Below are 6,000 nucleotides of genomic sequence, written 5' to 3'. Positions count from 1 at the left end.
TGTAAACTAAAAAGCAAAAACTCAAATCATACAAGACGCTCCAAGCAAAACACATATCATGTGGCGAATAAAAATATAGCTCCAAGTAAAGTTACCGATGGACGAAGACGAAAGAGGGGATGCCTTCCAGGGCATCCCCAAGCTTAGGATTTTGGTTGTCCCTGGATTTTACCTTGGGGTGCCTTGGGCATGCCCAAGCTTAGGCTCTTGCCACTCCTTGTTCCATAATCCATCAAATCTTTACCCAAAACTTGAAAACTTCACAACACAAAACTTAAAATAAAATCTTCGTGAGCTCCATTAGTAAAAGAAAACAAACCACCACTTCAAGGTACTTTAATGAAATCATTATTTATTTAAATTGGTGTTAAACCTACTGTATTCCAACTTTTCTATGGTTCATAAACTCTATTACTAGCCATAGATTCATCAAAATAAGCAAACAACACACAAAAACAGAACAGCCTGTAGTAATCTGTAGGTTTCGAATACTTATGGAACCCCAAAAATTCTAAAATAAATTGATAGACGTGAGGAATTTATTTATTAATAATCTTCAAAAAGAATTAACTAAATAGCACTCTCCAGTAAAAAAATGGCAGCAATTCTCGTGAGCGCTAAAGTTTCTGTTTTTTACAGCAAGATCAAAAAAACTTTCCCCGAGTCTTCCCAATGGTTCTACTTGGCACAAAAACTAATTAAACACAAAAAACACAATCAAAACAGAGGCTAGATAAATTATTTATTACTAAACAGGAACAAAAAGCAAGGAACAAAAATAAAATTGTGTTGCCTCCCAACAAGCGCTATCGTTTAACGCCCCTAGCTAGGCATAAAAGCGAGGATAGATCTAGGTATTACCATTTTTGGTAGGAAATTCTTCAATAAGACACCTATAACTCCTAGGAGTTTCTTTCTTTTTATTAATTATCAAACTCCTAGGCACGAAATCGAGAAAATCATTTGTAGCAAAAGGTTCCTTAAGGATAGTGAGAAAGTTGGGGTGAACACTTATGGATTTGAGTCTCGCATTTCCTTACTAGAAGTTTCACCCCTATTTTTAGGAACATACATCAATTTGGTAGTCTTAGCATTATAAGGAGTATTTTTCACGGAAGAAAAAGCAGACCCTAGGTTGGTAACAATATCCTCAATTTTATCAATTCTAGTGGAATATTGATCTATCTTTTCATTAACCATAGGTCCCTTTTCTTTAAAAAAAATTAAGAGCAACTCCTACCTTAGATCCATATTGGGTAATTTGGTTATGGATCTTTCTATCCAAATTTTCAATTAACTCTACGGTGGCAACTTTATTTTCAATAATTTCAAGCCATTACATCACATGTTCCAAAGTTAAAATAGTTCCATTAACCAAAAGAGGTGGTGGGCCAAACAAATCTATCATAGCATTATAAGAATCAAAAGTATGGCTACCCAAGAAATTTCCTCCGGTAATGGTATCAAGAATATATCTATTCCAAGGAGTGATGCCTACATAAAAATTGCAAAGAAGAACGGAAGTAGATTTCTTCCTGGTAGATTTATTTTGCGCATTGCAAATTCTGAACCAAGCATCTTTTAGATTTTCTCCCTCCCTTTTTTTAAAATTAAGGACCTCATTCTCGGGAGATAAAGGATTAGATAAAGGACTAGCCATAACGACGAAGCAAGCGATCCAACACACGAGCAAACAAGCAAAGAAAAAGCGAACGGAAAGAGAGGGCGAATAAAACGACAAGGGTGAAGTGGGGGAGAGGAAAACGAGAGGCAAATGGCAAATAATGTAATGCGAAGGATAAGAGTTGTGATGGGTACTTGGTATGTCTTGACTTGGCGTAGATCTCCCCAGCAACAGCGCCAGAAATCCTTCTTGCTACCTGCTGAGCATGCGTTAGTTTTCCCTTGAAGAGGAAAGGGTGATGCAGCAAAGCAGCTTAAGTATTTCCCTCGGTTTTTGAGAACCAAGGTGTCAATCCAGTAGGAGACCACGCGCGAGTCACCTCGTACCTACACAAACAAATAAGAACCTCACAACCAACACGATAAAGGGGTTGTCAATCCCTTCACGGCCACTTGCAAGAGTGAGATCTGATAGAGATAATAATAATAAGATAAATATTTTTGGTATTTTTATGATATAAATTGAAAGTAAAGATTGCAAAATAAAATAGATTGGAACTTGTATGATGGGAAATAGACCCGGGGACCATAGGTTTCACTAGTGGCTTCTCTCAAGATAGCATAAGTATTACGGTGGGTGAACAAATTACTGCCAAGCAATTGATAGAAAAGCGAATAATTATGAGAATATCTAGGTATGATCATGTATATAGGCATCACATCCGTGACAAGTAGACCGACTCCTGCCTGCATCTACTACTATTACTCCACACATCAACCGCTATCCAGCATGCATCTAGAGTATTAAGTTCACAAGAACGGAGTAACGCTTTAAGCAAGATGACATGATGTAGAGGGATAAACTCATGCAATATGATATAAACCCCATCTTTTTGTCCTCGATGGCAACAATACAATACGTGTCGTTTCCCCTACTGTCACTGGGATCGAGCACCGCAAGATTGAACCCAAAGCTAAGCACTTCTCCCGTTGCAAGAAAGATCAATCTAGTAGGCCAAACCAAATTGATAATTCAAAGAGACTTGCAAAGATAACCAATCATACATAAAAGAATTCAGAGAAGATTCAAATATTGTTCATAGATAATCTTGATCCTAAACCCACAATTCATCGGATCTCGACAAACACACCGCAAAAGAAGATTACATCAAATAGATCTCCAAGAGAATCGAGGAGAACTTTGTCTTGAGATCCAAAGAGAGAGAAGAAGCCATCTAGCTAATAACTATGGAACCGAAGGTCTGAAGTAAACTACTCACACATCATCGGAGGGGCCATGGAGTTGATGTAGAGGCCCTCGTGATCAATGCCCCCTCTGGAGGAGCTCCGGAAAAGGCCCCAAGATGGGATCTCTTGGGTACAGAAGGTTGTGGAGCTGGAAATAGGGTTTCGTGGTGCTCCTGGATGTTTTCAGGGTACGTAGGTATATATAGGAGGAAGAAGTAGATCGGTGGAGCCACGAGGGGGGATGGCGCGCCCAGGGAGTAGGCGCCCCCTGCCTCGTGGCCTCCTCATTGGTTGCTTGACGTCCACTCCAAGTCCTGTAGATCACGTTTGTTCCAAAAATCACCCTCCCGAAGGTTTCAATTCGTTTGGACTCCGTTTGATATTCTTTTTCTGCGAAACACTAAAATAGGCAAAAAAAACAGCAATTTGGGATGGGCCTCCGGTTAATAGGTTAGTCCCAAGAATAATATAAAAGTGTATAAATAAGCCCATTAAACATCCAAAACAGAATATATAATAGCATGGAACAATAAAAAATTATAGATACGTTGGAGACGTATCTGGGTGATGTAAACACCTGATCAGACTGAGGCCGATCCGTCGCATAATGCGGGAAAACGCAAAAGATTGTAACCTCCAAACAGCTGACCGGCTCACGCCGCATCATGACAGTCAGTTTTCAGCTTTCTCTACTAAGGTCCTCATCTGGATAAACCAGGACACAATCACAGTAGTTCTCCCTTTACTACCCTAGCCGATAGAGCGGAACGTAAGGTAGTAAGCACAGGAGCCGGGCAACCCAACTATTGACCAAAGACATGATTTGGAGCCAATGCATATAATGCTAAATTCAGGGTGCCGAACTATACTGTAAAAAGTGTTCGGACTTCATTGCCGTAATATGTGGCGCAATGATGCCCCTGGCGATTTAAGGTGTGCCAAAGTGTACGAGTGCAATTGATAAGATTATCAAGAAAAAATGAAGTAATAAGCTAGTGCCGCAAAAGTTGGGCCACAAACTGTTTCCATTATAGTTTGATTAATACGTCAAATCGTATTTTGTACAAATTGTGCGATAAGCAACAGTGGTTATTTAACATGCCAAGGGGGAGTTGTGTATGGGTCCTGAAAGCAGGTAGAATGATCGTTAAGAAGAACGTCTAGAGATCCCCCCACACGTCTGTGCTACTTGCCACCTTGGTGTACCCGTCCCTCGAAAGGAACGACTGCAAGGCCGTTGAGAGGGGCCTGTGGAAAAGAAACCTGAAAAGGATAAAAAGAAAAGTAAAAGTATGTGTGTCTAAGGAAGGTCGAGCCATATTCTGGACCACAGTCTGGTTATGCCTCCGTCTCTGCCCATGGTATTTTTAGTGCATAGTTATGTATGCGCGGTACGTTTGCCACCACTTGGTCGGGACTGAGACGGAGGTCGAATTGCTAGTCGAGCTCCTGGCGAGCTAGACTGTCTTGCCGCAGAGTAGTCCGGACTCGTTTGACAGTGTCCAGGAGCATGGCCGCCGAATTAAGGTTTTGCTTGTAAAGGCCGCTATGTACCTCTGTTGCCAGGGCAGTGGTGTGCTCCTCGGTACGGAGGGATCGCTCCGTGTTTCCATTGACTGTTATGACACCGCGTGGTCCGGGCATCTTGAGCTTGAGATAAGCATAGTGCGGCATCGCACTGAATCGGGCAAACGCGGTTCGTCCGAGCAGTGCGTGATAGCCGCTGCGAAAGGGGACGATGTCGAAGATTAACTCTTTGCTTCAAAAGTTTTCCGGAGATCCAAAGACGACCTCGAATGTGATTGAGCCCGAGAAGCGGGCCTTTACACCTGGTATAACTCCTTTAAAGGTAGTTTTGGTGGGCTTGATCCTTGATGGATCGATGCCCATTTTGCGCATTGTATCCTGATAGAGCGGGTTGAGGCTACTGCCACCATCCATGAGGACTCGTGTGACGTGGAATCCATCAATTATTGGGTCGAGGACCAGTGTGGCTGAACCGCCATGACGAATACTGGTTGGATGGTCCATGTGATCAAAGGTGATCGGGAATGATGACCATGGGTTGAATTTTGGGGCAACTGGATCTATCGCATAGACGTCCCTGAGCGCGCACTTGCACTCCCTCTTGGGGATATGGGTAGGGTATATCATGTTCACCATTTTGACATGAGGGGGAAACTTCTTCTGTCCCCCTGTGTTCGCTGGACGGGGCTCCTCGTCGTCATTCTCACTTTGCGACCCCTTCTCCTTGTCTTCGGCATTTAACTTGCCGGCCTGTTTGAAGACCCAACAACTCCGGTGAGTATGATTGGCTGGTTTATCAGGGGTGCCATAGATCTAACATGGACGATCGAGTATGCGGTCCAGGCTGGAAGGGCCCTGATTATTTCTTTTATATGGCTTCTTCCGCTGACCGGACTTGGAGCCACTGAATCTGGCGTTGACCGTCGTGTCATCGGTATTGTCACCATTGTTTCGATGCTTGTGCCTGTTGCGCCGGGGCTTGCCGCTGCTATTTCTGGCTTCCGAGGTGCCAAGTTCGCTTGCATTGTTAGTGTTGCGGGCTAGCCAGCTATCTTCGCCCGCGCAAAAGCGGGTCATGAGTGTCGTGAGGGCCGCCATGGACTTCAACTTTTCTTGGCCGAGGTGTCGGTGTTGGGGAACGTAGTAATTTCTAAAAAAATCCTACGCACATGCAAGATCATGGTGATGCATAGCAACGAGAGGGGAGAGTGTTGTATACGTACCCTCATAGACCGTAAGCGGAAGCGTTATGACAACGCGGTTGATGTAGTCGTACGTCTTCACGATCGACCGGTCCTCAGTACCGAACGTACGGCACCTCCGTGTTCAGCACACGTTCAGCTCGGTGACATCCCGTGAACTCACGATCCAGTAGAGCTTCGGGAAGAGCTTCGTCAGCACGACGGCGTGGTGATGATGTTGATGAAGCTACTGACGCAGGGCTTCGCCTAAGCACCGCTACGATATGACCGAGGTGGATTATGGTGGAGGGGGGCACCGCACACGGCTAAGAAAGATCAATGATCAATTTGTGTGTCTATGGGGTGCCCCCTGGCAACGTATATAAAGGAGTGGAGGAGGGGGAGGGCCTCCTAGCCATGG

The sequence above is a fragment of the Triticum urartu genome, chromosome 6, assembly GCF_003073215.2.
Source record: "Triticum urartu cultivar G1812 chromosome 6, Tu2.1, whole genome shotgun sequence".
Taxonomy (NCBI): Eukaryota; Viridiplantae; Streptophyta; class Magnoliopsida; order Poales; family Poaceae; genus Triticum; species Triticum urartu.
Note: the sequence above shows the minus strand (reverse complement) of the source record.